At 41.7% G+C, this 22,867-nt stretch overlaps 2 long non-coding RNA genes across 4 annotated transcripts in view; one reads left to right on the plus strand and one right to left on the minus strand.

Annotated features, from left to right (window-relative positions):
* LOC147756342 (uncharacterized) overlaps positions 1-20,095 on the minus strand; it is a 42,828-nt gene extending 22,733 nt beyond the window's left edge. Inside the window, exon 1 of the long non-coding RNA XR_015326595.1 lies at positions 19,732-20,095. This is a non-coding gene — a long non-coding RNA (uncharacterized LOC147756342). The remainder of the gene's footprint in view (positions 1-19,731) is intronic.
* Positions 3,624-15,302, plus strand: LOC111250175 (uncharacterized). 3 transcript variants are annotated; one of them, XR_002673211.2, is made up of 4 exons: positions 3,624-4,224; positions 9,154-9,332; positions 9,522-9,660; positions 14,020-15,302. It is a non-coding gene; the product is annotated as an uncharacterized LOC111250175 (long non-coding RNA). The 3 variants fall into 3 exon arrangements; XR_015326593.1 differs by having other exon boundaries at positions 3,630-4,224; positions 9,154-9,285; XR_015326594.1 differs by lacking the exon at positions 3,624-4,224 and adding an exon at positions 8,447-9,031.
* Positions 20,096-22,867: the final 2,772 nt, after the last annotated feature.

Consider the following 22,867-nt stretch of genomic DNA (forward strand, 5'->3'; position numbering starts at 1 on the left):
AACGTTTAGGTTAGACTTTTTTTTTTTAGCCCTCCAAAGAGAAAGAAGATTCAAGACTGTCCAGTGAGAAATTCCAATTCTGCCAAAAGGGCTGGGGGTGTTTTTGAACCTAAAAACTGAACCATTTTAGGTAGCTAACCTATTTTTCGCCTGCCACCAAGAAAATAATAGTTAAATACCGTGATGGCACGTTACTATTTTGAGCAGTTTGAGGTGTTCGATTGTTCTCACAATGCAAATAGCAAATTACAATGAAGGTTCAACGTATTCATTGCTTGTATGGCTGGGAATCTTTGTTCTGTTAGGTAAGAAATGTTCCCTTGTATACATTATAATCGTTGTGTTAGCCTATATCTTCCCTGATGGTTGAAACGAGTATCGAATAGATTTTCAAGGAAGCTATATCTGCGAATGGTTCAGTTTCACCCACCTCGTACGTACGTACACTCTGATAGAAGTTCCCATAAACTAGCTTGTTATGGGTAATGGAACTTTATGTTTGGAACTAAACATTCTGCAACGACAACTTGGCTTCAAGATGCTAGATCATTTCGTGTACAGATCTGTTAATGGTGCTCTTGGACACCATTAGTATTATACTAGTCAATTTATCCTTGTTAGTCGAGAATTTTACAAAATGCCGCAAAAATAATCAATCTTAAATAGCAAATGGAATCTTTTATGTGCCCCTTCAGGAGCCGTACGACCTAAAAACAAATCCTTTTAGCCAATCGTGTACATGCTCCTTCTGCAAGTTATACGCCTCAGTTCTCTATGTAGCAGATTCCATAACACTGAACGTCCGAAATGTGCTGTGAATCCCCAATCCCTACCGTGCCTATATGCGTCGTGATATTATTAGACGCGTCAAAAAAGGTGTGCGTTTTCTTCCGTGAAACTGGAAGGAAAATCTTTCCTTGTTATGGTTACCGCTGATTTGTCCCATCTATGCGAAACTGCTCACACCGCTAGGTAAGTGTAGACGAAATCTTATATTGGTCCTGCTTTTCATGTTGTTCTTTTTCTAAGTAACGTATCTCTCTCCGTCTTATCCATTTCAACAAGCAGGATATTTAGTAACATTAGCAGCGTCTGCCAAGCGCGACTATCAGCTTATGGTCCTGTACTGCATTGCCTACAATTCGCGGTGTTGCGCACCGTTCGACGTTAGAACCTATGAACGAGACTGCAAAGAAAGCAAAAGTCACGAATGACTGCATCGATGGTTCGCCCACACTGATTGTGCAGGGCTCAATTGGGGGAAACCGACGAAGTGCCGGTGGCCATTAGCGGTCTAGACGAGGTTCGTTCAGACAGTTCGTAGCGTGCACCTCTGTCGATGGTACTCGGACCGTTATTGTCGTCATACGCGGTCATAGACACACGTACTACTCACAGACGGATAGCAGTTGGTTGCGTTCGTTCAGCGGCCACCCGGTCGGCAGCTGTATTGGCGGTACGAGCGGCTGATGATGGAAACTTACTGCCCACTCCACCCGTGGGGAAAAGTGGGAAGGCAAAATTAAAGCAGAACATTAGCGTGACCTTAGTGGCGAGCACGATAGCAACAATTCGTCGTAGTAGCGATCCCTCACTGGCCTCTCTGACTATAGCAGACTAGATTTTTCCTAGAGGTTTCTCCAGGTCGGCAACGCAGCGTAACGTAGCTTAGCGTCGAAAAAACGACGCGTAGTATTGCGTCCACTGAATATCGATCGAGGTGGTTGTCGTCGTCGCCGTCGTGGCAGCGGCCGCCGACGACGCCGCAGCCACCAGAGCGCGAACGCACTCGGACCCGTCAAAAAACACGGAAAAAACGCAGACGGCCATGGAGGAAGGCTAGCATTTGCTCGTACAGGATAGAAAACACGAGTCTTCTCACGAGTCGGTGCTTTTAGTTTGCCAGGCCAGCCTGCTCGCCGCTGAGCATTCTGCTTAATATATCTGTACGGTGACGCAGTACTATAGCTATCGTTGTAATAGTGATCGACGCACACAGTATAACCACCGGTGGCACTATTGGGTCTGTTATTACTGCCGCTGTCATCTACTATTGTGACGGCAGCGCATGAGTCGAATGGAAAGCTAAAGCTGCGCCCTTTTAGTAGACAATAGCAGCACCAGCACCAGCACCAGCCAGACATGGTATTATACTCTTCCTTTTGCTTGTTTCGGTAGAGCTTTCCATATGACTTCTACATTCGCTGGTTATCGCTTATGTCTAAACACCAATCGCACCGAAATTACCAGGGCCGCCACCAACCGCGCCGCTGCTGAGTGAGCCACTGTCACAGCCGTTGCGGCGCTGAATCGTAGGAGAGTAAAGCCGGCCAGGTTATTGCAGTAAAAGCTGCAGCAGATTCACTCAGTTCAGTGTTGTTTCATCAACACTCGGCCTTGTGTTGTACGCTGAAAATAGCTGATCTGCAGAACAGAATGATCCGTATAAGTCACATACGATCAGATGATCAAACTATACTCAGTTTTATGTAACCTAGGCATATGGCTAAATAGGTATGTATATGCATGGCCGATGCTAGGGTACCGGACGTTTGGTGCGGTCAGATGTACAACGAGCGATAGAGTTCGCGGGCGCTCACCGACGCCGTTTCTACGATATAGTAAACGCGCTACGAGAGCTAGCAGTATCACTGATACAGGTGATATGATAGTACTTGCTAATAGCAAACTAGACGCTTACTGAACGATACACGCAGCGTGGAACGGTTCTGAAGATGGGGGCTGCGATGTTTCATTTTGATTCGGTGCGCTAGTCACTCTAAACGAATAACAAGCAGTTGTATTCTAGATAATAGATAGGATAAGCAGGCGGGCATAGAGATACGTCATAACTGACAAGTAAAACGTCAGGGGGCAACGAATTCGAGTGTTTTACCAAAATAGCTGTAGCCTAATTATATGTACGGTCCAGGGCTCGTCGACGTACTCGGCTGGTTAGGCGTATTGCACAAACCTATGAGATATATATTGCAACACAAAGCTGTATGTGGTATATTCGAGCACACCCAGTTCGTGCTTAGCATGGACCAGCGATGGTACTTTTGATACTAGATTTGTTACGATTAAAGACATTGTTTTATTTTGAGTAAACTGTTCTAAAAGAAATATACTTAGTTGCTTTGTACGTGTGCACCTAATTTTCACCCTAACAAAAAAACTATTTCACATCTTATATTATGATCTTTACGCGCTGAGAGCCATAGTTCTAGGTTGGCACTAGTTTAGCATAACACGGATCCGTATCGGTGTAGATGTACCCACCAATACAAGCAAGACAAATGCTAATATTGCCGCGCGCGTAACATCAACGTACTAGATAATAACCAGCGACAATAAATAACATTACATGCTATTCATGCTACATAACGCATGCTTCCTTTCCTTGGTCCTAGTATTACTGTGCCTGTCTTCAAACTTTAATTCGGAATATTTCGATGGCAGTACATTTCCTTTTAGAACCGCCGTGACTTTTCCGTCGTCACTCTTCTTGAGAGGAAGTTTCTTCTAGTGCTTATGGCCACTATGGCGTCCCGAGAGCAGGTTCGACCCGATCGACTTTACATGTAGAGAGTATGTAGTTTACTAGAGGTAGTCTTTCCAACTCCTATTGCAGTCGCCTACCTAGGTGATCACGATGATTAATAGGAGCGCCAGCGAAGATAGGTAGCGCGATAAGCTGTTACAGAGGCCAAAGCGCAAGAAAGGTAGTGCAGGGCGGGTGCCGGTACAGCATAAAACAGCTTTCGCCTGGCCGGCCCGATCGGTGAAACCGGTTAGGCGGTAGACCCAGCCCAGGTCAGACCTAGCGGTACTGGTGCTGTTGCTTGGTGACAAAGTCCCAACAGCGATTCCAGTGAGTTGGGCAGAGTTATGCCGTTCCTTTGCTTCGTAGGTTTGTTTGCTTCGTCGCTTGCCGTCTCTTCCCTTAGCGACAAGCTCAGAAGAAATCATCAATTGCCTGCCGGGCGCTTAGCAATTGTATGTCATCTCTGTATGACCGACATTATATGTGTTTTTTTTTTGTGTGCGAGTGTGCGGCTGTGTGCGTGTGTGATCTCAAGGTACCTGTACATGTTCAAGCGGAATCACCCTTGTGTTCCCCTTTCTAATTTTACCATTAGACTCCTACTACCGCCGTTGCTACTGTCGCCATAGCTACGCTGAAGTTAAAACGATTTATTGAAGCAATGCGACCCTTAGCACGTAAGTACATATTACAGGCAATATACCGAGTACAAACACACAGAATGCGCAGGCAGAGACGTGGCGACAGAGGCATGCAAGCACACATGACTCCACAGGCAAATACAAACAATTACACACGTGCACAGTCATAGAAAACGCATCCATTTTAAGCAATATCCACACCCATTTGGGCAATATCCATTGGCAGAAACGAATGGACCGGTATTCTGTGTTCTGCCGCTCCCGCTGCTGCTGCTTCTGTTTGCTAGTATATAATACTGCTTCGTTGCTTTCTTATCTCGTATAGATCGTCAGTGTTTGCAGACAGAGACATGCTCATAGGTCACGGGTAGAGCGAGTGATACATAGCACGTGTCTGTTTTTGACGGCCTGTATGTCTTAAGTAGGCACCGCCTTACCTTGCCCGGTAATTATGTATCCTCATTTGTAGAATTTCGAGTCTAGATAGTTGCTCATAGCGGAGCAGCAGCGTCGGCAGAAACAAAACGCATCGTTATCACCCTGTTTCTAATATAGCCTTAGTTGTGATTGAATTCGTTGAGTGCTGAAAACTCAAAAGAGCGACGAAAGAAAATAAAGGAAAAAAGGCGTACCACGCAACGAGAAGTTGTCACTAACAGGCTCTACCATGCTGTTGCTAAAAGAGCGTACTGGTCCTAAGCGCGGGATTACGCGGCTGTAATCTATTTTTTTCCTGATCCTCAGCGAAATTATTAAGTACATATATGGTAGCTTTTATAGCCTTTTTAATTAATAGAAAAAATATTTTATGCTTTTTTGCGTTTAATTTGGTGTGTAACGCAAGTCATCAAACCACCTTCTTCTTCAACCTGCCGTGCGCCTTATCGGATAGCTGTTTTGCTCGTTTACCTTTTTCTGGTTATCTGGAAGGGAGACCTTGTTCGAAATGTGTGCACATGACTTGATTGACTTTACGGCATCGTACCTAGGTTAGGTCCTGCTCTACTACTCGAACAGTATACAGCCTTACTTGGCCTGTCTCACTAGCAAAGCTATACAACAGGAAAGAGCGGTAAGCAAAGAATATAGCAATGTGCCATGTCGTAAAATTCGAAGAACAGAGGGACGGCTTGCCGCGGTAATAGTGGTAATTATAATATAGTCGTTTGAACGAAAACATCGAACGAATCATTATTCTTCTCAGAAATAAGATAGAGAGGCTAAAATAGGGAAAAATAATAATGAACAATAGGATTTTGTAGTTGCGTGCTTAATACTAGTACTGATTGTGTACAGAATTCGAAGTTATGCCACTCCTAGATCCGCTATTGTGTATACGGGTACAGGTAAGGACGCCTGCTTTCAATAGTGCCTAGAGGGTAATGTGCCACGTTTTACATAACTACAACGATTTGTATTTACAAAGCTTGTGCCGCATTAAGACGTCGCTGGGGCTGCGCCAATATGCAGTATTATAAAACACGTAGTATTTTATCTGGAGGCGAAACAAAACCAAACAATACAAATTCGAATACAGAATATTGCGCCGACGTTATTATAATCTCAATAATAATAATGTTAGGTTACCCACATTAACCTAGCCGACAGGGTGCGAGGACGCCACTTACTTTATCTCAAATGCCTGAGACAGCCTTAATTCAAAAGATTTTCGACGTTGAAATTTATCGTTCGATTATTTATTCCATTGCACATACGCAACAGTGACTGTATTTTTTTTTTTTTTTTTCTATTCTTTTTATTATTTTAGGCTTTAATAGACATAGCACAAACGATGCCCGCGTCACGCGTGTAAGGTCTGGAAGCACTTTATCTATCAACATTATTTGAACTCACAGTTATTCAGCACTGTGTCTGATAGCTAGACGCATAAAGCGTTTTTTTTTTTCTTTTTTCTTAATTGAATTCGTCCACCCGATCTACTATGGCTCTTTGTTTGTGCTCGTCAGCATCTGTAACATGGACGGCTTGATACAAGTGGTGACTGAAGCTTCATTCGTTCCACATCATACGGGTCTGTCTAGCATTGCCTCCTTCACTCTGGACTCTCTTACTTCTTTGAAAGAATCAGCCGCTTCCAACAGTATGCAGCATGCGTATACCGTAAGGACGTATGTATGGCATCATGGTTAGTGCTAAGAAAATGGCCGAGACAGGCCTCTTACAGTTTGTCATTAGATGGCTACGTCTAACGTAATAATAGCGCTCAACAACGACCCTTTCAAATTATCCTCAGAAATGTTTCTCTCATGAATTGATAGCGTGTTTGCAGCACACTTCAATCGGACATTTCGATTCCCATTGAAAAGTAACAATATATATTGTGACTTCAGAATACGATATAGTTGCTGATAGAGGTTCACGCATGTTTATTATCCCCGTCCGTTCGATTTCGGTCATTGGAAAATCTGATGCAGTACCGATGACCTCAGATTATAGTTGAAGGACTGGCAGCACTGTACTATATATAATTCGTTGATAAAATTCAGTCATAGTTCCCACAATACGGAAAATGATGAAGTCGTTTAGCGGCAGAAGGGAACGTGCTTGCGTAAACCGAATCAGTAAGTTGACAAGCTGACCAATGTCGGATTTTTTCAGATACTGTGCGCTATTATTATTACAGGGTTCATAAACCGCTCTTCTGTTTTCAAATATATAAAATTAAAAAACAAAAAGGCCTAAAAGTTCTCTTCCTAGAATGCTGTACGTTTCATTTCAGATGACGTCCCGTTGGCGGTTACGTAATTTTTCAAACAGCCCGTTTGTAATTTGTGACTCAAGAAAACTTTGCTCGAATCTACCGTCTATCGGGAATCTAGACAGCTCATTAGTGCATAAACTTCTCAAATTATACACAGGTTGTACCAGGATACAGAAGCCCTCATTAGTCAAAACCTCAAAGACAGCCTGAGGTATTGTTATTACGTTATACGTCTACTTATATTTGTTGAACCCTATCTAGTTGATCATACTCTACTTTATCGGCAGGACTTCACTAGCAGTCTTTCAAGTCGAGAAGCGACAGCCTTTCCATGCAAATTTCTATGCAAACCAACATGTAGCAAAACTAGAAGCAAAAAGGACTATGAAAGGTTATAGATGAATGAACCCGGGTGAAGGAACAAGATTTGATTATTAACAAATAAACCTATAGTTGGGTTCACATTTAGTTATATCTAGCTGAATCTTTTTACCTTGTTTATATTAATATGATTTAGTTATGCTCTATGCTATACGCAAAATTTAGGCCATCGTGCAGGTACATCGACAAAGCCCCATCGAAAGCACTCATTTAGCAGTGTTTTTGTCAGAACATATTTTGGTACACTACCGTCTATTCATACGAAACCGTCTAAAATGGTAGCCTTGCTAGATGGTACTTCTAACCTCTAAATTATGTTTTGCCCGTTGGATAATCAGAGCCTACATCAGGCCTCTGTAAGTGCTTACCGCTATGCATTTTTAGACACTCAGGCAGTAAAGTTGACAGATCTTAGCCAAGTATAAAGAATCACATGTGCCCTGAGCAAACTCTTCTTTCATATCATCAGCATAAACGCATAGATAAATGACAATATTAACAGAAACCAGCTTTAGAAGACGTAAACCTATGCTAAAGTATTCTTTACGTTTTGTTCAGATAGTTCCATATATTTTCGCAGAGTTAGAGCGCGACTCACGAAATCCACCTTTCTTTTATCTGGGTCTGTCGGTCTGGGTCTGGGTAACACACTGTTTGCTCCAGGTGCACAAGGAAAATAACGGATTTTGAATCGTCAGCTAGTGATTCTCACCAGTCTTGTAAGTTCAAAACAATGTCAATCGATTTTTAGAAGAATCTTGACGCCTATCAAAATAGCCCTCTTATATAATTTATATACTAATGTACAAAAAGGGCTACACCAGCCGTAAAAGTCTCACTCTATATGGATTCAAAGGTAAGCATTCACCTGTGATAGTAAGTGGTAAAATTCGATTTCTAAGGAAAACAATTCAATTAGACGAATTTCAATGCTGCGTTGGAATCATTTTTTTTTGTGACGTTAAATCAATCGTATGATGGAATGCCATACAATACACCGATATGGCCTTTTTTGTTCCTTTAAACAGATGAACACTAGAACAAAGGTGTTCTCAAATGTATTGCTTTTAATAAATCCATAGATTTCTAAAGTAACGACAGAAAAATCGCCAGTGGTAAAAATGCATCCGTAGAAGTTACGTGCTCAAGTTTCAAGGCCAGACACAGGCTCACGTGCACAGCGTCGGTATAAAATCGTTAATTGTGCATAACATTTTCGTTAGACGATGATGCGACGCTTGCGCTATACGCACCTCTCCACCCACTAATTTATATACAGTAGAATAAACGTAAATCTATAGTTAACAACAACGATAACAATGGCTTCGTCTTGTAAGGCTGTTCTTGTAACGACAAGATTGTGCTTTCGACCTAGCTAGTAGTCTTTGAACAGCAGAAGCGTTCACTGTTTCTTACATGTAGTTATATTTGTTCTATATAGTTATTTTGGTAATCTTCTTAGCTTGCCCTTTTGTCGCCTGTTGCTATTGCCGCTTTCACGCTATTGCGTTGTTTGCCGTGGCCTGACTTGCCTTTTAACTGCTATCGTTGCGGCTTACACCCGCGGTCGCCATAAACATCACTGACAAGGATCACAGACAGACACTTCCGCCCCCGTGATAACGCTGTCGTAACGTGTTTCCCTACTATACTTAGGAATACGTGAGGTAATTTAGGTTTGAAACCAAGCGTAGATGTAGATGTGCCTCGTTTCGTGGTGGCCGGGGCCAGCCATCTAAGGTAATGCTCAATGCCACTACCAAACGTAAAACTCGAAACCTTTATTTAGACAGAGACTTCCATTCTCATCAACTCTCATTTCCTGTTTTCTCCTTTGATGGCTTTATGTCGTTTGCTTTCAGTTTGCTGCTGTAGGGTGCATAGGGCGTAATGGCACGATGAAGACAAGTCACATAACCTGAGTACACCGTCGACATACGGGCCCCTGTTGTGGTCGTTCGACGCTCACTTGGTCTCCCGTACTTGGCTACTATGTGAGGAACAGAGATATCTATGTTGTCGTTCGGTGTATAACATACAGGTGACAGCTAAATTCAACGTTCCCGCAAATGATTCCTTCCATAACACACCCACTGATGCGTTTGTCGATGGCTAAGTGGCTTCATCCTAAGTCCACAATTGTGCTAATTGTAGTGGACGCCGGTGGTGATGGTTTCGAATCAGAGCAGATGTACGAAGCTAAGATATTGTTTGGCATTTCTTATTGCAGGACAGCAGGTATAGTCCGTGGCTAACTAAACTGGACACAATTTTCAGAAGGACAGCGGCTTCAAGGCTCGTCGAAGGGACAGTACATGTTTTTGTTTGTTCGCAGCACACGAGACCTGCTCACCAATGATTTAGTTCAGGTAACCACACTATTAACACTTATAGCAAGATGGTTTGCCGACTTTACCAGAAGGTCGTTGATGCAATCCATTGATTGTTCGGATCAAACAGCAGTCATGATCAGCTCCTTCTTGCATAGTATCGAAAATAGCTTGTTAGTAAACTTGCTAGCAATTATTGTTCCGTGGCACGTTGACAAAATATCTATCTGTGACGTACTTCTATGACCAATCTATGATCGTAACTGGTTAAGCGATATTGTCTTAACATCAGGACATTTTCCGAGTTGTCCGTTTGGTTATAGCGTTCAGGAAATCATGCCCTTAAGTGTGCTGGCCTTGTTTCTATTAGAGCATATAAGACTTTGGAACCTCTTATTTTTTACGTACTTGGTAAAGGAGCCGCAGGGAATTCGAAGTTTGTGGTTATAGAATAAAATTTTCGGTAGATGTTCCTCTATGTACGTTCCGTTGTTTCTTGAGAATGGATATTTCGCGAGTGGAAGATTTTAACCGGGTCCTATTTTTAACACCGGCAGGATACAACGGATATAGCAGATTTTTCAGTCGTAACATCGTGATCAGTTGACGTGTTGGATGACGTTGGGCATTTCGGTAATCTCAGAGAAAACATTCTCATTGTTTATTGAAAGCTAGATTCAGCAATAACCGTATATTGGCCTCAGAGCTGTGAAGCTGTCTCCGAAAGCGGTGACCTTCAACTACGCAGCAATAGATGATCTGAATCATGATTAGTATATATTCATTGGAGATGCATCGATCACGTCAGCAACTTATATACGACGTATGATCGATGATAGAGATGTCGATATGCCAACTTACGTTTACGTTAAAGTATGCACACTTTTAACAATTATGGTTAAATAACAATTTCGAATGTTTGTATATTACATGAAGTATAATGGCTTCTAGTGATAACGGAACTCTCCAGTGCCAGCAAATGCGCATTTAGGGCCGCACGCTGCCTAAAGATTCCATTCGAAATAGCGTTATTCTGTCCTGTGGGTTACGCGATTCTTTTAATGGATCGTATTTTACAACCCAACGACCGCAGTTGTTTGACATTATTCAGCCAAGGGATGCCACAATAATTTGCTGGTTATAGCTCGTTGTACAGGTGGTCTAATAGTGGTCTCGATCGTGGTTTGCATCGAACACATCGTTTTCTTACGTACGCCGCTCGTATATAATAATAGTTCTTTCGAGGAGATCTGCCTTTCTTCATTTATATATGTATATATACCTTGACAGCCTTCCATCGGCGCATCACCACCGTGCCGTCTACAACGTTTCAAGCAACCGGATATATTACGGGTCGAAATATTGTAAAAGCGTTTTTTTAAAAGAAGCAAGCCAACGCTTGCTTTTTCTGCAGCTGGGCGTCGTCGTCGTCTTCTCCTGCAGGCCTACAGATACTATCTTTTCAGCAAAGTATGTTGCTTCTGTCGGGCTTGGTTGGCCAAGATAAGTTGTATAAGTTAGTCTTAACCAGCACGGTTCTAATCTTCGCCTTTTCTACTCCAAGCGCTGCCGATGCGATGCCCTGGACCAGGGCTTCTGGGGTATTCGGTCTGTCAGGCCCATGTCAGATCAAGTGCGAGCCAGCAAGCTTGCTGGTACCTTTTTGCCCATCTGCAAAGAAGGTTGCTCAGCTGTCTGGCTAATTGGCTGGTTGCGTCTACTAGCAGTCCCATTAGTAGTAGTAGTAACTGTAGGACAACTGACCTCTGCTGCCGTCTGTGAATCCCCCTCACTTCTCGATCCGTTGGTAGGTCGCTCGCCTGCCGCCACACCTCTGGCCTATGTGTAGGCCATGTTTGCGACCTCGCTGCGACGAACATCGGCCGGCAGTGCGAGTTCACCGCTTCCTTGGCCTAACCATTACATATTCTACAACACAACAAACGCTGCGTGCATGCCTCTAGCTGAATGGCTACGTTTTGCTCAATAATCGTGCTAGTATAGAAAAGACACTGGTGCTCAAAAGCCCTCGATTCGACAGCAGTTGGCAATGGAGGATGGCGGTGATTATTCTAACGGTGCTGATGGTAACCCCTTCGGGTAAGACACCGCAGCCCCTTAGGCTAAAAAAACGGGAGATAAATTCTCTATGGCAACAGTACGTGGTGTTACGGCTATTGCCGTCGTTCAGTGATGCGTCAAGAATAGACGCTGTGGCGGCGACACTGACATGAGTATACAACATTTGTTGACACATGGCATATATTTAGAACACACCATACCATACGGCCAACCATAGACCAAACATCTAGTTAACGGAACGAGGAAGAAGAGTTTTGCATTTAAAGGATGATGTTAAAATGAGAGTGATGACAGTAAAAATAAAGGAATCAAACGATCGATTAGAGGAATGCAATCCGTGATGTTGTTTAAAGAAATTGCTGTATGAAGTACTGAATGCGGTACTGCTTTGAGGGCAAAAAAAAAGTTGTGTAGGTTGCGATATGGAATTGAATCAAAGGCATAATAAAGGCGAAAGACAGTTTTGCGTTTAAGTCTATCGAAGGATCCGGATGGCGACCGAAACACTTGCTCCACCAACGATTTAAAACCTGATTGCTGAGAAATGGCCTGAAAGACAACTCGTTCCCCTTCCCCTAATAGAATCACGTGCTATTTTTATTGGAATCTGTTTTTCCGTATATCAACAAACATTTACGCATAATTATCATGCCCTGAACAGTTTATTTACTTAGTGCGACGAGAAACGAGACTCACTCCTTACAGCTAGGTACTGGATAACAGGAAATAGTAATCAAGTTTTCCTTTTTTACTTCATCTGTCTTCATAGAAGGTAGAGCTAAATAAACGAACCGTGCTGAATAATTAGCGTTCGCAGCTTTCAACTTGTGTTAAGTTGAGTGTTCATACAAATCGGCACCGACCCGAGCATATCAGCAATAAGCTTGCAGTATGCGAGACAAATACGTAGCTGCTATGTAGGTTTGTATGTATATCTGTTCGATAAGCTGATGTGTAGCTCTTTCTAATATGAATCTCACCGGTGCACGATCGTCGGCAAAAGTTCTACTTTAGTTATTCAGCTGCGGTTATTTTTGTCCCGTACGTATCTATATTATCTATAATGTGTAGGCAAGCTGTACGTCCTACCTAAAGGTCACTTGCAAACTGGCCTACTCGTGTATTAGTTAGGTCGCCGAGAACAACAGCTCCTAGAACATATATTTACTCTGCGCCGAATATATATATATGTATATATATATATATATATATATATATAGACCGGCCAACGTATCATTAGCTCCTTTGCAATTATCTTTTTTAATTATGTCCTATAGGAACGATTATTTATAAAAGTGTTTTTGAACGATAATAATAAGATGAACTTTATACAATTGTACTCTGAAGCTCAAATCGTAAACTCAGCAGAAACTTCTTGTGTTTTCAATGTTCAAGATATAATTGGACTACCCCCGACATATTTAATTCCCACATCGACATCAAATGGAAAAGCACCTAGGGGAACAAGTACGTCGTAACTTTGGTAGTAGCTTGTATTGATTTAGCATACTAAAATAATTTGCCAACGGAGGTTACCGCAGTCGCGAAACGGAAAGGGCGCCGTATTTGCCATCGTGAAGTGCTTCGTGTTGTCCCTAGGCGAGGCTCAGTAGTTTCTTTTTAAGCGTTTAATCTACATGAAAAGCATTACGCTTATTACCCGTAATATTTGATTGATCGAAATGTTCTACGCCGCGTCGCAAACAAATTACCCTTACCACTGCCTATACAAAATCAACTCTTAGCTATTTGACCATACATTCAGTGAAATCATTAATGCTATAGGTTAGGTTCTAATATTTAGTGACATATATAGATCTGTAGCCATAAGGCACCATGGTGTAACACTTGTTTGAAAAGTTCAAGCCATGTGACACACCTCAATGCCCACTAACTTTTCAGGTCTTCACGTGTTGAGCCGTCTTAACAATCTTTTCTTTTTGTCGCTTTCACTACTTGCAGTAATAGCCGAATATCACTACTTAAGGGCGACTGCAAAACGACAACTCACTATTAGTCAGTAGAACAACTATAGAACTCACGATGGTTTTAAGCCTCATATACATTTATCTCCTCCGTGTACATACACACGCTCGCCTAAATGATCGGCCGAAGATTACCTTTTTTTCGGTACAAAAGATAATATCAGCGCTGGCCTGCTAGATTAGATACGGCCGAGCTTTGTAGACCTCTTTTGTTCTTTCTTTCGTTCGTTTTGACCTGTCAATGTATTGTATCTTTGCACGCATTGCTGGCAAGCACAAGATGGCACATCGTGGTGATTTATAAACATATAGAACTTTCTCTCTCTTTCAGGCTTTCGTTTTTCATGGCCTGTTCTCAGTCGAGCCGTTCCCGTGCCTATCAATACGCTATGGTGTGCGCGCGCGCGCCCAGAGTACCATGGCCGCTTTTGCTCGTTAGACAGGCACCCGCTGCCTACCCGTGTGCCTGCGAGCTTCTACCTACGCGGGCACGCAAACAAGCGATAGATCTGCCTTCAACTGCGTCTCGCCATGGTTTTAGCCTCCCTCCGCCACGAACTACGTTCGATATAACCCCAATCGATTTTTCATTTATTAGAAACAGCGGTGATAGCGGTAGTTGTTATAGTACTGGCCATAATTAGACTGCTTATAGTGATATACTAGGAATCCGAGTCTATGGCCAGGAGGATCTACTCGGATTCGTGGTGGTCTATACCTAAGATTTTCGTTGTCAACAGCTATACTGATAGGGAATTAATGACGGAGCAGACTAGTGTAAAAGAAAGTAAAAAGGACCCGTTATGACACAATGACAGGAAAGGGATAAACGTTCGGTAGCCATAGTTTGTTGGCAATCGAATTCAAAATTGGAGCAATATATTACGAAGTATCTATTTAGGCTATTTTTAAATAAAGAACCAAATTACTATGCAGCTATGGAACATTTCTCTGAGCTTGTTTCATTTTTTGCGGTTGCTAGCATCAAAGCTACCTTACAATTTACACTCACACACACACACGAACATATATATATATATATGGATGTAAAATGAAAGCTCTTAAACCTTCATGAGGCCCTTGCCCTATCTATATTGTACGAGGTCTTTAACCTAAGTTCATTTAGGTTTCGTTGCTTCATTTCGGTACGTCCCCATTTAGTTAATCGACACATCACATTGTAACCGTTGGATATATTAGTATGAAGAGAATTACTCAGATTCCGCAGCTAACTGGCATATTAATGTTGATCATTATAAATATAAAAAGTTTTTTCGTTTATTTGTGTAGTAGAAGATGTTAGACTAGACTGCTTCCTAGAATATTCCAGCTGGGCGCTTATATCTACCCACTTCGCTGACCCAATGACTCCAATGGGCACAGATAAACTCTGCTTGAACGTAGCTGGTGAATCGTGTACCTACTACACTGATTGCTTTGTATGGGGCAGAACCGACAATTAGTGATCTTTCTAAGAGCGTTCTAACAAAAACTGGAAAAGAAATGTTAATAATACTTTTTTTTTTTTCAATTAATCTTTTTTGCTATACTAATGTGAGGTTACGAGATAATTTTTGGTTACTGAAGTATAAATAAATTATAGAATTATATTTATTCACAAATATTTTCATTTCTAATTTACGTTCCAGTAAATATATCAATTGATCGTATCGTTTTGTCCGCCCAAAGTGATTATTTAATTTGAATTGCCAACGTAATTGTTAGACTGTGTAGTCGTTATTTGTTTGATGTTTTGCCATTATAGTTCGAGCGATATGCTTTGTCTTAAAAACAAAAGTCCTTAAGCGCAATCTTAAATAGCTTCCCTCACGTATCGTCTTTCCTGTTGGTTATTTTGAGGGCATCTTCAGTCTAGAATAGTTATAGTCTGGAATAATCAAGCAACCCTTCTGACACCCCCGACGCGTATTAATCCCAACGTACGATATCCAACAAGCATTTCGCTCTGCTGCATTTGTAGGTGAGCCCATTTATAAATGTCGCTATTTATTATTCTTCTTTCAAGCCACTGGGTTCTAGAATAACTCAAGAGTCATTCAAAACCTCGACCCAAGTCGTCGCTAATTGTGTCACATAGATCTTTCACTAGGCTGCCATGTTTCTTAGTGATGTTCTAGAATTCAAACAATGCCACAGCCAAGTACAAGTTCCTTTCTAACTTGGACGTCATCAAAGAGAGCAGTGCAAAAACTGATAGTTAACTAAGCGGAGTTTCGGCACCATCGAGAAATGTCCCATCGCGTTTTGGAGCGCTGAGATGAAATGGTGCCTACATTTTGACAGTTTTTTTTTTTTGCTAACATTTTAACAGAACGTTTTTTCTGAAAAATGTATCCGTTGTTGTTGTTGTTGTTGTTGTTATTATTATTAATACTATCAACAATAGCTAGATCGTCAGCTACGATCTGCATTTTCCTCGTCTCTTTATTGCCAACGTAGCTGCTGATTGGGCCTCCAATTCCTTAAACTTCAACTAAATAGAAATTGATCAACATTATACTAAGAATATTTACATAGGTCCTACTGGATTGAGTGACAATATCTTAAATAGTTGTTGCCTGGTCCAGAAAAACAAAAACCGACGAGCGATACAGTGAGCTATATCAATACGAATGGTAAATATGGGTCGCCTAAAAAATAGACAGCCTAGCAGGGACTATTTCTAGACTTCAGTGGCCTTATTAGTAGATAGGCAAACATTATCATTCGTGTACAAATGTGACAGGGCATATAATTGTGGAGCCATAAATATTTCTTCACCAAAATATTTCATAAATAACATACGATGAAAACGTCTAAACAAAGCACATGAGTGGCCTGAACATAAAATTGGGTCCTAATTCGATCCCTCCTTGTCATATTTTTGATGCGAAGCTGCAAGCGTAACAGTCAACTAGTCCGGGGTCTTTTCCCACTGTTCAAAGGCCGGTACATTAGCATGTCGTTGAATAATGCATATCAAATTAGATTTGCTACGTTCAGGTGATACGCAACAAAGGCATCACAGGGGCTCCAGTTAGTGTTTTTTTCTTTTATCAGTTTGGGAGAATCGGTGCAAAGGGCATTATCGACCCATAATATTTCTATGTTGCAATGACATTTGCTTGTGTCTCGCCATGATAGTGGGGCGCACCCTCATCTATTTCTGCGTCACAGACGGAACCATTGATAGAGATAGATAAAACCTCTACAGCACTTGACTGCTAAATATAATGATCCTATGGGCGTATTGACGTTTCCACTGTGTTAAAATTAGTTCAGTATTGATGAGCTTAGAGGTCAAGGTAGGAAACAACTGAGCCCTAAATGTCCGTAGATCACACAGCACTCAAAAAAGATGGAATGAAAATTCCAAACAATGTTAACTTTCCATAGGGTCTCAAAAAAAGGACACGGTCAGTAACATAGACTCGAACTTCGTATTACGGTAACACGGTTTCCTGCCTGCGTACAGGCTATAGCCTAGTATGCGACGTCAATCTGCTTAACGTTCGAAATAAGATCAGATTTTGTCTCTGCACAGCTCCGGTAGCTGCTATATAGCAGCTAACCTCTTTGTGCAAAATCAATTCTCTTCTATTAATAAGGCCGTAAGTTCAGCCGTTTTGTAGAGAAACTCAACTATTTCCGCAAATGCTTTATGATACATTCGGAAATTAGCGTTATTTAATACAACGTAGTGGATAAGTTAAAATCTGAAATAATACGAATGGTGCTTTAAGTTCGATTAGTAAGGAAGTATCAATCAAGTGCCAGGTAAGGTTTGGTCGGCGATTACTGCCGCTAAAACATGATTGTACCGTCCTATTTAATAAAAACGGGCCTAACGGTCACGCTAACGGTCACGCACTGATCGAAATCCGCAGACACATTGCTTAACCAGCTGAATTTACGCTTTCCCACTGAGCCTGTGCTACGGCATAATACCTTTGATACCATTAATACTTTCGAGTGTAATCTGGCTTAATTTTACCCACTTCTAGGATTAATCTTGCGATCAGCTCTGTTCGTCCCTGTAAAAGCGTTGTGACGCTGCATGATGATGTTTATTACGTCATTGGACGTTAGCTATATTCATGATGTTTATAGAGTGGCATCAATAGGCCGCGCTACAAGTGACGCGGTTAGTTTTTCTGTGACAAGCTTATCCACTGATAATAATAATTTCGCTGATAAAACCTATTTGTAGCTATAACTAATTTTCTGATCTGTTTTCTATTGACAGCTCCAAAGACCCAACTAAAATACTCAGTCGATGCAATGAGATGACAAAGGGAATGCATGAAAAAACAACAGTCATCAACGTTGAAGTTTACGGCAGTGCAACACCAAAACAATATACCCTCTGTTTAGTGCACCTAAATCAGGCATTTGGTAAACGCAAACCTTTGGAGTCAGCGCCAAGAGCCACTGGCGGATGCGCGGGATTTTCAACGAAGGGATACTACGTGTTCCGTAAAATGGCGCAGCCGATTGCGATTTGGAGTAGCAGTAAGAATAGTTGCAAACAATCATAATAAGTAGTGTTAGCCGATTGCTGTCGGCAGTGCAGAGGCTATCGTGGGCCAGGCACACGCGTAAAGAACCCGTTACGACCACGCTAGCTGCTTGGCAGGAAACCAGGTGTTCGTCTTCTAGATGATAAATACTGATGATGTCAATGGCAGCGGCGGTGGCGATACTGCTATCGTTGTGATGGCCACTTCACGACGAAACAACACTGAGATATTCTTAGCTCCTATGCGTCTGTTTACATTCTAAAAATGGATTCGAAGTAAAATCCTAGATGGACTAGCCTGCTACGTTACTAGCGGCAATAAAACGTACGTATGTGCCGCGCGTCTGTTCGTCAGAAGATCAAGCGATTTTATGCATGAAACAGACAAACGAGTTGAAAAAGGTCGCGCTGATTCTTTGGCTGTTTTGACCGATGGTAGTCATTTTTACTTTAGAGTTCCTTCCCCATAAACGGGCACAGACGAAAGGACTGAAACCAATATATATATACAACGAAGTGCCAAAATCACAAATTTGTTAGCTCATTGCTACGTAACTGGAATAGTGTACATTGTTTGGTAGTACACAGACGGTGTTCAGTCAATTAGGCTCAAGTAAACCCAATCGGAAGTTCAAAGTTACCAACCAACTGCACAGCACGAAAGCAGAACTGTTCAACTATTAACTTACCCTGTTAATTTACTGCTCGATAAAGAACTTGGCAAAATATACATGCTGCTGACAAACGATGTGACATAGTTACAAACATCAGTACTTCATGGTATTGCCTCTTGAAGCTGTAATTCCTACCATTATTTGGGATAGGCTGATACACTTTTTCGCTGTCTCAGCCAAAAATGAATCCTGTTACCATACATTAGTGGTCTTTTCAGGTATATTAGGAATATTCGCTGTTTCTTTTCCTTCTCAAACTGGTAATTTAACACTTTCCTAAGCAGTGCCTACAGGATAGAGGTCTGCAGAATTAGCAGGCCACGCCGAACGTATTTGACAGTGAGTAGCTAAGACATACTCCAAGCTTGGCGATAAGATGCCGCATCAAGCATGAAAGCGTCGTCACTGTCAGGGTACAATTACCGCATGTCAACTAGCAGTTTGCTCTCGATAACTTCAGCATATCTCTGCTGCTCTAGTATTGCCCGTGTTAAATAGACAATCTTTCATGCCTTTGGCAGATATCATAGGCTACAACGTAATTCTTGATGATTTGGTTTTCGGCACGACGCAATTTTCGGAAAATTTTTCACAAACGTATCTGAAGTTATGATGGGCGTTTTTCCATTCCAATTTCAAATCCATTTACGAAACGAACCCTTTTCCAGTTACCAACGGTCTCATTTTCGACTGGGTTTACTCAATAAAGATAGGCTTATTTCATTCGAACGTTCAATAAGGTTTCTTAATATATCTACAGCCCTTGAAGCGGCGGTAAAGCGAAATCTTCAACACAGCGAATCCGTGACACTTCAGCTGTTCTGGAAGACCTTATACGAAGCGAACCTACCTTTTTGAAGTTCGTAAATAATCCTTCGGAGTGTATCTTTTTCGAATCTTGTTACCGATTTTACGCGGAGGTAGGGGAAGGTTTTCTCTCAGCCTCCTGGCAACGTTGGTGGCTGCATGCTGAGAAGCTTTTCAGCTGTTCCGCGTTGTGTACTTTCGGCACCTTATGTATGGAAATAGGTAAAATTGCCAGAAGCTAGTCAAGCTTGCTTAGACGTCATAGCTTAGTTGTTCAATACCGACATTAGCCGCATTAGATGGTGAGATAGAACGCGCCGAGTGCTGGACCCGCTGAAACAGCCGCTACGATATGTAATTTTTATCTATCATATAGCATTCTTTAAACATTTTCACCGATTTTTTTTATTGTTGATATAACTATCGCTAAAATAGAATAATGCCTCTTTCAAATTGTCTTGTTTAGTATTTCGCAATCTTTCTACAATGTTGAAACGATCGTATTAAATTAGTTTGAATCTATTTGATTGCGCACCGGCTACAGCTAAGTATGGCGGGGTGGTTACATTCGGATTGTTTTTAAGATCGTACCTAAAAAAAACACCAGACAATTTAGTTGGGTTAGCATTTATTCAACGTCTTATTGTTCTGGCGGTTATTTTTATTCAATATAACCACTCGAGTTTCGATTTGGACCTAAACCGCCGACAAATGATTTCGATAGAATTTCTTGATTTGGGGCGTACCTTCGTTAAGTTCATATATAACGACCATCAGTTTATACATGAAAAATCTAAATATAACAAAAATGGCTTTTCAAGCTATTTTGATGAATCTTCTTAACCCTTTAGTTCGGACTCCTATAGGGACCCCCTAGGCTGTCTCATGAAGCTTTTCCCTTGGTTTTTCAGAAACCACAAAAAAAAAACTAGCGATAACGTAGTCCGTCCATTTTCTAGTAAAAAAAAAAAACACACACACACACACAACATTATTTTTCGTGAGGGATTTGTCCAGTGTAAAAAGATGTGATATAGTTGATCTCTGCCGAAATCTTGAAAGCTACGAACTGATCGCTACGAACGTGAGCCTGGTGTCTTAGGCATGCCATGTCAAATAAACAATAAATCAAAGCTTATCTGAATTAGAATTATTCGCTTTTTGTGTAGAGTAGGACAGCTTGTATATCTTCTGTTACGACATCTGAAGGGAGCCCCTTCAGCTCTCAGTTCACATTTACTTCACCTCATATACTTTCACCTAGGGAAGGGCGTCTTTTCGGGTCCGATACAAATTCGACATAACATGGAATGCGTCGTTGGGTTAATTCCATATTACAAGATCTCAAATTAACTGTAGAAGGAGGAAAACAATTCTACTGCAATCAGCAAATGTTGTTTAACGACAAGAGCTGTTCATAGTTGATGATGTAATAATCCGCATTGATAATCGGACGGTCCGCCTTGAAGAAGACGTCGAAACTGCAGACAGATGTTGTATTGGAAAACGGTGTCTGCCGTTGGCTGGTGACAAAAAAACGACGTCCGTCGAGAGCATCAAATATTTGTACGATACGATACTGTTACGTCAAACAGTTTGTACAGGGAGCGTATCACGTGTAGTTTACATCCTAGGGGCAAAACAGAGCAGGTCTTGAGCATCGTGACGCTGTCAGACCGAAATCGCTCAATAGCGACGAACGAGTGAGTTTACAAGGCACGCACAAAGTTAGTCATATTATTTTATACCTTCGGCTCTATCAACTTAACCACTAACGTGACATGCAGAATTCGGGTCCGCCCTCGTGCATGTATCTATACAACATGTGTTTCTTAGGCCCTTATAGAGGTTAAAATAGGTTAATTTTTTTGTAAACCTAAAATGATTGTTGTACGTCATTGTGTATCTTGAACGGTTATTTTTAAGGACATTACTTTTTCGTTCTCCTTTTCTCGGCGAAAAAGCTCCTCACACAAGCTGACACTCATATCATATTGATCACTGCGCAAACCGAACACGGGTCGTTGTCGAAATTCTGCCTGCCACACCCGACTAGAAGGAATATTGATTTCGTAAGACGGATGAACACGCAGCATTGCGACAAAAGTATGGTTGTCGGTGCGGTTGACGGTATCGCAGAGTCTATCCGAGAGACTAATACGAAATGGCGTGTCTGTTGCGTGCGAACGAGTCGCCATTGACAAGATACTTTTTGAGGCACGTCGATAAAAGTATAAGTACCTTAAGTGCAAGTTTTTTTAAAAAAGACCTATAGTTTGGACGAATATTTGAAAAAGTCGCTTCATTTATAAAATATTATAAGGCTAATGCGTAACTCTTTCATCGAGGGCGTTAATAGAACTTGAGCAAATTTCGTATTTACCAACTGACCATCGAAACGGTGATTGTTTGATCTGTTAAAGAAACCCTTTGAGGGGCCCGTTGACGAACATTGTAATGAATCCGCTTTAAAATGAGTACGATTCAAAATATTTACGACCATCAAAGGAGCATTGAACTAAGTGAAATGAGGACACTAAATGTATAAGTTAAACTTGAGCGACATTTCCTATACTGTTTTTTTCTCTACTTTTCGAAGTAGCACAGCCAGAGGTGGCAAGCCGCTTCTGTTGAGGAGAACTTTAATGATAATGAAAACTACGCTAATCTGATAACAATGTATGCTGCACGCAATAGTCCAGCGTTAGGAACGAAAACATGGGCGACCAGAGAAAACAGAAAGGAGGCGCAGGGAAGTGGGTGATAATACAAATATTCTTGAGCATCCGGATAAAAGCTAGCTAGCTCTGCAACATTGACTCTGTGATAAGAATAAGCAGCAGATGCAAAATCTTTTTAGACAGCTGCACCAGCTGCGGCGGCAGCTTGAACGTGAAAAATCCGAATTGCCCGCGGCACTAACCGACTATGATAACGGCGCTAGCAGCAGGAACGACAGTAAGAGCTAAAACAGTCATGACAGCGACTAAGGACGCATAACAACGTATAGGGAATATCAAAGGGACAGTAAAGGCGATCTGAAACGAGAAACAAGTCCAAAGACAAAAAAAGGGCCTATCGAGGCTGGAAACAGCCAGGGACGTGACGAAGACGCAAAAACAAGCAAGGGTAGGAGTATATCCACGCGGAGAGTGAACCCCACAAGAAGAGAAGGCGGG

The sequence above is a fragment of the Varroa destructor genome, unplaced genomic scaffold, assembly GCF_002443255.2.
Source record: "Varroa destructor unplaced genomic scaffold, Vdes_3.0 BEIS01000004.1, whole genome shotgun sequence".
NCBI lineage: Eukaryota > Metazoa > Arthropoda > Arachnida > Mesostigmata > Varroidae > Varroa > Varroa destructor.